Genomic DNA, 10,000 nt, shown 5'->3' on the forward strand with positions numbered 1-10,000 from the left:
TCTAAGTGTCAAGGAGGGTGTCGCTTCCAGAAGGCCCACCCGCCTTGGATCACCACCCGGTTAAGAAAAATGAAAAAAGTCCCTCTAGTTAATGGAAGTCAGCAACAAAAAGCTGGATTTTTTCTAAGTGTCAAGGAGGGTGTCGCTTCCAGAAGGCCCACCCGCCTTGGATCACCACCCGGTTAAGAAAAATGAAAAAAGTCCCTCTAGTTAATGGAAGTCAGCAACAAAAAGCTGGAATTTTTCTAAGTGTCAAGGAGGGTGTCGCTTCCAGAAGGCCCACCCGCCTTGGATCACCACTCGGTTAAGAAAAATGAAAAAAGTCCCTCTATTTAATGGAAGTCAGCAACAAAAAGCTGCAAATATGACAGAGTATCTAGGAGGGTGTCGCTTCCAGAAGGCCCACCCGCCGTCAGCAACAAAAAGCTGGCTAACCCTAACCCTAACCCTAACCCTAATCCCAACCCTAACCCTAACCCTAACCCTAGGTGTCCAGGCGGGGGTCCCTTCCAGGAGGCCCCCCGGCCTTGGATCACCAGCCGGGTCGATAAGTCAAAAGTAGTCCCTCTATTTGATGGAAGTCAGAGGAAAAAAGCTGGAAATATGACAAGGTGTTCCGGAGGGAGTCCCTTCAAGAACGCCCCGCTAACCCTAACCCTAATCCCAACCCTAACCCTAACCCTAACCCTAAGTGTCCAGGCGGGTGTCCATTCCAGAAGGCCCACCCGCCTTGGATCACATTCCGGTTAAGAAACATGAAAAAAATTCCCTCTATTGAATGGAAGTCAGCACAAAAAAGCTGAAAATATGACAAAGTGTCAAGGAGGGTGTCGCTTCCAGAAGGCCCGCCCGCCTTGGATCGACACCCGGCTAAGAAACATGAAAAAAGTCCCTCTATTTGATGGAAGTCAGAGGGGAAAAAAGCTGGAATTTTTCTAAGTGTCAAAGTCGGGATTTTTTCTAAGTGTCAACTTTTGGAGTACCAACCCTTCCAAAACAAAGTCGGGATTTTTTCTAAGTGTCAACTTTTGGAGTACCAACCCTTCCAAAACAAAGTCGGGATTTTTTCTAAGTGTCAACTTTTGGAGTACCAACCCTTCCAAAACAAAGTCGGGATTTTTTCTAAGTGTCAACTTTTCGCGTACCAACCCTTCCAAAATAAAGTCGGGATTTTTTCTAAGTGTCAACTTTTAAAAGTCGGGATTTTTTCTAAGTGTCCACTTTTGCTGTACCATGCCCTCCAGGGTCATAGAAGCCCCAGAGTGAGACCTAAACAACCGGGCCGAGTGATGTCATTTGGGGCCCTATTTTGAGTCATTTTGTGGGATTTCGGTGACGCCGAGGAGCGAAGCAGGTGTTCCGGGAGGGGGGTGCCTGTCCATTTAAGAAGGCCGGCTTGCCGTGGATCTACACCCGGGTAGGGAATTCAAAATAGGTCCCTCTATTTGCTGGAAGTCAGCACAAAATATAGCTGTACATTTGCCCAAGGCTCTAAAGAGGGAAAGGCAACTTTAAGCCTGAAAAGGAAAGCGGGGATTTGGAGCCCTCCGGTGGACTTCCGCCGCCGCTGCACCCTTAGCTGGAAGTCAGTGCCAAAAAAAAAAAAAGAAGCTGCGAATAGTGTCCATGTGCCTGTCCCTTTAGGAAAGCCGGCTTGCCGTGGATCTCCACCCGGGTGGGGAATTCCAAATAGGTCCCTCTATTTGATGGAAGTCAGCAACAAAAAGCTGGAATTTTTCTAAGTGTCAAGGAGGGTGTCACTTCCAGAAGGCCCACCATTCTTGGATCGACACCCGGTTAAGAAAAATGAAAAAAGTCCCTCTATTTGATGGAAGTCAGCAACAAAAAGCTGGATTTTTTCTAAGTGTCAAGGAGGGTGTCGCTTCCAGAAGGCCCACCTGCCTTGGATCACCACCCGGTTAAGAAAAATGAAAAAAGTCCCTCTAGTTAATGGAAGTCAGCAACAAAAAGCTGGATTTTTTCTAAGTGTCAAGGAGGGTGTCGCTTCCAGAAGGCCCACCTGCCTTGGATCGACACCCGGTTAAGAAAAATGAAAAAAGTCCCTCTATTTGATGGAAGTCAGCAACAAAAAGCTGGATTTTTTCTAAGTGTCAAGGAGGGTGTCGCTTCCAGAAGGCCCACCTGCCTTGGATCACCACCCGGTTAAGAAAAATGAAAAAAGTCCCTCTAGTTAATGGAAGTCAGCAACAAAAAGCTGGAATTTTTCTAAGTGTCAAGGAGGGTGTCGCTTCCAGAAGGCCCACCTGCCTTGGATCGACACCCGGTTAAGAAAAATGAAAAAAGTCCCTCTATTTAATGGAAGTCAGCAACAAAAAGCTGGATTTTTTCTAAGTGTGAAGGAGAGGGTCGCTTCCAGAAGGCCCACCTGCCTTGGATCGACACCCGGTTAAGAAACATGGAAAAAGTCCCTCTATTTGATGGAAGTCAGCAACAAAAAGCTGGATTTTTTCTAAGTGTCAAGGAGGGTGTCGCTTCCAGAAGGCCCACCCGCCTTGGATCGACACCCGGTTAAGAAACATGGAAAAAGTCCCTCTATTTGATGGAAGTCAGCAACAAAAAGCTGGATTTTTTCTAAGTGTCAAGGAGGGTGTCGCTTCCAGAAGGCCCACCCGCCTTGGATCGACACCCGGTTAAGAAACATGGAAAAAGTCCCTCTATTTGATGGAAGTCAGCAACAAAAAGCTGGATTTTTTCTAAGTGTCAAGGAGGGTGTCGCTTCCAGAAGGCCCACCCGCCTTGGATCGACACCCGGTTAAGAAAAATGAAAAAAGTCCCTCTAGTTAATGGAAGTCAGCAACAAAAAGCTGGAATTTTTCTAAGTGTCAAGGAGGGTGTCGCTTCCAGAAGGCCCACCTGCCTTGGATCGACACCCGGTTAAGAAAAATGAAAAAAGTCCCTCTATTTAATGGAAGTCAGCAACAAAAAGCTGGATTTTTTCTAAGTGTGAAGGAGAGGGTCGCTTCCAGAAGGCCCACCTGCCTTGGATCGACACCCGGTTAAGAAACATGGAAAAAGTCCCTCTATTTGATGGAAGTCAGCAACAAAAAGCTGGATTTTTTCTAAGTGTCAAGGAGGGTGTCGCTTCCAGAAGGCCCACCCGCCTTGGATCGACACCCGGTTAAGAAACATGGAAAAAGTCCCTCTATTTGATGGAAGTCAGCAACAAAAAGCTGGATTTTTTCTAAGTGTAAAAGTTGGGATTTTTTCTAAGTGTCAACTTTTGGTGTACCAACCCTTCCAAAATAAAGTCGGGATTTTTTCTAAGTGTCAACTTTTGGTGTACCAACCCTTCCAAAATAAAGTCGGGATTTTTTCTAAGTGTCAACTTTTGGTGTACCAACACTTCCAAAATAAAGTGGGGATTTTTTCTAAGTGTCAACTTATATAGTCGGGATTTTTTCTAAGTGTCAACTTATAAAGTGGGGATTTTTTTCCAAGTGTCAACCTGTAAAGTGGGGATTTTTTTCCCAAGTGTCCACTTTTGGTTCACCATGCCTTCCAGAGTCAAAGAAGCCCCCGAGTGAGACCCAAAAAACCGGACCGAGTGATGTCATTTGGGGTCCTATTTTCAGTCATTTTGTGGGATTTCGGTGACGCCGAGGAGGGAAGCAGGTGTCAAGGGACAGGGGGGGTGCCTGTCCCTTTAAGAAGGCCGGCTTGCCGTGGATCTACACCCGGGTAGGGAATTCAAAACAGGTCCCTCTATTTGCTGGAAGTCAGCACAAAAAAGCTGGAAATATGACAGGGGAAAAAAAAAAAGAAGAAGCTGCAATGATGGCAGAGTGTCCATGTGCCTGTCCCTTTAAGAAGGCCGGCTTGCCGTGGATCTCCACCCGGGTGGGGAATTCCAAATAGGTCCCTCTATTTGCTGGAAGTGCCCCCCCAAAAAGCTGTCCATTTCCCCAAGTTTTTAAGGAGGGAAAAGCCACTTTAAGCCTAAAAAGGAAAGCGGGGATTTGGAGCCCTCCGGTGGACTTCCGCCGCCGCTGCACCCTTAGAAGAAAAAGCTGCACTTATGGCAGAGTGTCCATGTGCCTGTGCCTTTAGGAAGGCCGGCTTGCCGTGGTTCTGCACCAGGGTAGGGAATTCAAAATAGGTCCCTCTATCTGCTGGAAGTCAGCACAAAAAAAAGCTGGAAATATGACAGAGTGTCAACTTTTAGTGTAATAGACCTGCGAAAGTCAAAGTCGGGATTTTTTCTAAGTGTCCACTTTTGGTGTACCAACCTTTCCAAAATAAAGTGGGGATTTTTTCTAAGTGTCCACTTTTGGTGTACCAACCTTTCCAAAATAAAGTGGGGATTTTTTCTAAGTGTCCACTTTTGGTGTACCAACCTTTCCAAAATAAAGTGGGGATTTTTTCTAAGTGTCAACTTATAAAGTCGGGATTTTTTTTCAAAGTGTCAACTTGTAAAGTGGGGATTTTTTCCAAGTGTCTACTTTTGGTTCACCATGCCTTCCAGAGTCAAAGAAGCCCCCGAGTGAGACCCAAAGAACCGGACCGAGTGATGTCATTTGGGGCCCTATTTTGAGTCATTTTGTGGGATTTCGGTGACGCCGAGGAGGGAAGCAGGTGTCAAGGGACAGGGGGGTGCCTGTCCCTTTAAGAAGGCCGGCTTGCCGTGGATCTACACCCGGGTAGGGAATTCAAAACAGGTCCCTCTATTTGCTGGAAGTCAGCACGAAAAAAAGCTGGAAATATGACAGAGTGCCCCCCAAAAAAAAAGAAGCTGCAATGATGGCAGAGTGTCCATGTTGCTGTCCCTTTAGGAAGGCCGGCTCGCCGTGGATCTCCACCCGGGTGGGGAATTCCAAATAGGTCCCTCCATTTGCTGGAAGTGCCCCCCCCAAAAGCTGTCCATTTCCCCAAGTTTTTAAGGGAAACAAAAACCAGGGTTGGGGTTGGATGCATCACACTGTAAGTCTCGGCTGCAGCCAGAAGCAAGTATTAAAAAGGTAGACATCAACCATCATTTAAAAAGGGGAAAACAAATCCATTCATCAATAAATCATATCCAAATTTAAAAAAAGAGGCAGCTCAAAAGAGAGGGTGTGTGTCCAGCAGAAAATAGGCATGATAAACAAAGAGGGCTGGGGTTTGGAGGAGGGCAAAATGTCCCGCAGCCGGCCGCCCGAGTTCCGGGATGCCCAGCACGTCCATAACGCACCCCGCAAAGTCAAACTGGAAGTGGAGGGGAAAAAAGCTGGGAAAGAAGTTGAATGTCCTCAAAGTGTTCCAAAATCAGTCCCACGAGTCCCGCAGCTGGCCACCCGAGTCCAGGGAAGCCCGGCACCTCCGTAACAAGGCCCGCAAAGTCACACTGCAAGTGGGGGAGAAAAGCTGGCATAGTAGCCAAAAGTCCTCAAAGTGTTCAAAAATCAGTCCCCCACCAGCCCCGCAGCTGGCCACCCGAGTCCAGGGACGCCCGGCACAGCCGTAACGCACCCCGCAAAGTCAAACTGCAAGTGGGGGAGAAAAGCTGGGGGAAAATCCAAAAGTCCTCAAAGTTTTCAAAATCCGCACCCGGGACTGAGTCCAGCAAGTCCCCCCGGTCCCAAAAATGCCATTTTTTTCAAAAAATACCCAAAAAATGCGGGGGCCGGATTTCGGAACCGGCGTACCGCTTTCGGCCCGCGTGCCCTAGATTGGAGACCGATGTCAAAAATGGACGCCGGTCGGGTATTTTTTTCCTTGGGGTCTATAGAGAGTAAATCCGGAGGAAAATTGGCCTTACGAGCAAAGGGAGGGATTTTAGGGGGCATAACGTCCAGCCGCGTGCCTCCCGGGTCCCGGGGAAGAGAAAGTCCAGAAAACTCATAAAATCATGCCCAGCATGGAGATCCACAAGTCCCGCCGCAGGCCCGAGGCTTCCCGGGTCCCGGGAATGACCAAAAGACACCCAGGAGTGGACCATCGAAAGTGGGAGGGAAATGGAGGGAAAGTCGGGAAAAAGGTCCAAAATGGGTTGAAAATCATATGATCCCACCCAGGGTAGAGTTCCACAAGTCCCGCAGCGAGCTGCACGAGCCGCAGGAACACCGGGAATGACCAAAAGGCACCCAGAAGTGAACCAGCGAAAGTGGGGGAAAAATGGAGGAAAAGGAGGAAAAAGTACCAAATTGTTTAAAAATCCTACCCAGGATGGAGTTCCACAAGTCCCGCAGCGAGCTGCACGAGCCGCAGGAACACCGGGAATGACCAAAAGGCACCCAGAAGTGAACCAGCGAAAGTGGGGGAAAAATGGAGGAAAAGGAGGAAAAAGTACCAAATTGTTTAAAAATCCTACCCAGGATGGAGTTCCACAAGTCCCGCAGCGAGCTGCACGAGCCGCAGGAACACCGGGAATGACCAAAAGGCACCCAGAAGTGAACCAGCGAAAGTGGGGGAAAAATGGAGGAAAAGGAGGAAAAAGTACCAAATTGTTTAAAAATCCTACCCAGGATGGAGTTCCACGAGTCCCGCAGCGAGCTGCACGAGCCGCAGGAACACCGGGAATGACCAAAAGGCACCCAGAAGTGAACCAGCGAAAGTGGGGGAAAAATGGAGGAAAAGGAGGAAAAAGTACCAAATTGTTTAAAAATCCTACCCAGGATGGAGTTCCACGAGTCCCGCAGCGAGCTGCACGAGCCGCAGGAACACCGGGAATGACCAAAAGGCACCCAGAAGTGAACCATCAAAAGTGGGGGACAATTTGAGAAAAAGTTGGAAAAAGGTCCGAAATTGATTAAAAATCCTACCCAGGATGGAGTTCCAGAAGCCCCGCAGCGAGCTGCGCGAGCCGCAGGAACACCGGGAATGACCAAAAGGCACCCAGAAGTGAACCATCAAAAGTGGGGGACAATTTGAGAAAAAGTTGGAAAAAGGTCCGAAATTGATTAAAAATCCTACCCAGGATGGAGTTCCAGAAGCCCCGCAGCGAGCTGCACGAGCCGCAGGAACACCGGGAATGACCAAAAGGCACCCAGAAGTGAACCATCAAAAGTGGGGGACAATTTGAGAAAAAGTTGGAAAAAGGTCCGAAATTGATTAAAAATCCTACCCAGGATGGAGTTCCACAAGTCCCGCAGCGAGCTGCACGAGCCGCAGGAACACCGGGAATGACCAAAAGGCACCCAGAAGTGAACCATCAAAAGTGGGGGACAATTTGAGAAAAAGTTGGAAAAAGGTCCGAAATTGATTAAAAATCCTACCCAGGATGGAGTTCCAGAAGCCCCGCAGCGAGCTGCGCGAGCCGCAGGAACACCGGGAATGACCAAAAGGCACCCAGAAGTGAACCATCAAAAGTGGGGGACAATTTGAGAAAAAGTTGGAAAAAGGTCCGAAATTGATTAAAAATCCTACCCAGGATGGAGTTCCACAAGTCCCGCAGCGAGCTGCACGAGCCGCAGGAACACCGGGAATGACCAAAAGGCACCCAGAAGTGAACCATCAAAAGTGGGGGACAATTTGAGAAAAAGTTGGAAAAAGGTCCGAAATTGATTAAAAATCCTACCCAGGATGGAGTTCCAGAAGTCCCGCAGCGAGCTGCGCGAGCTCCGGGGCCCCCGGGAATGACCAAAAGATACCCAGGAGTGAACCAGCCCAAGTGGGGGACAAATGGAAGAAAAGCCGGGCCAAGTCCAAAAAAGTTGGATTTTTTGCCAAAGTGTCAACATGCGTGATTTTGTCAGAGTGTCCACTTTTGGGATTTTTTCTAAGTCCAACAACGAGAGAGGCCTGGCCTCCAGCCTGTCTAGCCTCTTCCATGAGACACTTAGAAAAAATCCCGTGCAAAAAAAGTGGATTTTTTCTAAGTCCAACAACGAGAGAGGCCTAAGTTCCAGCCTCCTTAGCCTCTTTCTTCCGTGGAGCAAAAGTTGGATTTTTTGCCTAAGTGTCAACATGCGTGATTTTGTCAGAGTGTCCACTTTTGGGATTTTTTCTAAGTCCAACAACGAGAGAGGCCTGGCCTCCAGCCTGTTTAGCCTCTTCCATGTGACACTTAGAAAAAATCCCGTGCAAAAAAAGTGGATTTTTTCTAAGTCCAACAACGAGAGAGGCCTAACTTCCAGCCTCCTTAGCCTCTTTCGTTCACATACTTAGAAAAAAATCCCAGCGCCAAGCCCAATGCATTTCAATGGGATTTATTTTTCGAGCCGGATTTTTTCTAAGTCCAACAACGAGAGAGGCTTGAGTTCTAGCCTACTTTAAGCCTCTTTCGATTTTCCCTGTTTTTACCAGGTCTACCAAAACACCCCCATCACGTTAGTAGGTGCGCCAGGCTTAGACAGGCCGAATTGGCAGGAAATGTGTCCGAGTCAAAGTGAGCTATTTTGGGACTCAAAAGTTGGATTTTCCCCCTCTTTTCGATGGTTCTTTTTTCGAATGGTTCTTCCAGGCTCTGAGGACAGGGGCTCACGCGGACATGCGTGGCCGCCTAGGGGGCGCTATCTCGGACACATTTAGGGACATGGACACCCTGGAAGAACAAACATAAAAATTTTTTCGACCTGATTTCAGACCAGCCTCTTTCTTAAGGACTTCCAGGACTCGAGCGACAGGGGCTCGGTCCTGAGTGCGCGCCCGGCCAGGGGGCGCTATCCCGGACACATTTCGGGACATTTAAACCATGGATGGACAAACATAAAAATTTTTTCGACCTGATTTCAGACCAGCCTCTTTCTTAAGGACTTCCAGGACTCGAGCGACAGGGGCTCGGTCCTGAGTGCGCGCCCGGCCAGGGGGCGCTATCCCGGACACATTTCGGGACATTTAAACCATGGATGGACAAACATAAAAATTGAAAGACCTGATTCGACCCAGCCTCTCGGGGCTTTTCCCAGGGCCGGAGCGACAGGGGCTCGGCCCTACGGCGTGCCCGCCTAGGGGGCGCTATGACGGACACACCAGGGGACACGGACACCCTGGGTGGACAAACATAAAAAATTGAAAGACCTGATTCGACCCAGCCTCTCGGGGCTTTTCCCAGGGCCGGAGCGACAGGGGCTCGGCCCTACGGCGTGCCCGCCTAGGGGGCGCTATGACGGACACACCAGGGGACACGGACACCCTGGGTGGACAAACATAAAAAATTGAAAGACCTGATTCGACCCAGCCTCTCGGGGCTTTTCCCAGGGCCGGAGCGACAGGGGCTCGGTCCTACGGCGTGCCCGCCTAGGGGGCGCTATGACGGACACACCAGGGGACACGGACACCCTGGGTGGACAAACATAAAAATTGAAAGACCCGATTTGACCCAGCCTCTCGGGGCTTTCCAAGGGCCGGAGCGACAGGGGCTCGGTCCTACTGCACGGCCGCCTAGGGGGCGCTATCACGGACACATCAGGGGACACGGACACCCTGGATGGACAAACATAAAAATTGAAAGACCCGATTTGACCCAGCCTCTCGGGGCTTTCCAAGGGCCGGAGCGACAGGGGCTCGGTCCTACGGCGTGCCCGCCTAGGGGGCGCTATGACGGACACACCAGGGGACACGGACACCCTGGGTGGACAAACATAAAAAATTGAAAGACCTTATTCGACCCAGCCTCTCGGGGCTTTCCCAGGGCCGGAGCGACAGGGGCTCGGTCCTACGGCGTGCCCGCCTAGGGGGCGCTATCACGGACACATCAGGGGACACGGACACCCTGGATGGACAAACATAAAAATTGAAAGACCCGATTTGACCCAGCCTCTCGGGGCTTTCCCAGGGCCGGAGCGACAGGGGCTCGGTCCTACTGCGTGCCCGACTAGGGGGCGCTATGACGGACACGTTTCCGCCATTTACCGCACGGATAAAATCCTGGGCCCGACGCCGCCCAGGTCACTTGTGACGACCGCCCCCGGACACCTCCCTTTCCCTTTTCCCCTCTAACCTTTTGGTAACCACGACTTGCCATCGGAGCGGCCCCCACCGGCCGGCGTCAGCCGGTTACCCAGGTGCGGGGATTCCTCCGGATTTGCAGGTTTGCCTCTATTGCCACCCGGCAAGCCCGATT

This window comes from Nerophis ophidion, unplaced genomic scaffold (genome assembly GCF_033978795.1).
Source record: "Nerophis ophidion isolate RoL-2023_Sa unplaced genomic scaffold, RoL_Noph_v1.0 HiC_scaffold_215, whole genome shotgun sequence".
Taxonomy (NCBI): domain Eukaryota; kingdom Metazoa; phylum Chordata; class Actinopteri; order Syngnathiformes; family Syngnathidae; genus Nerophis; species Nerophis ophidion.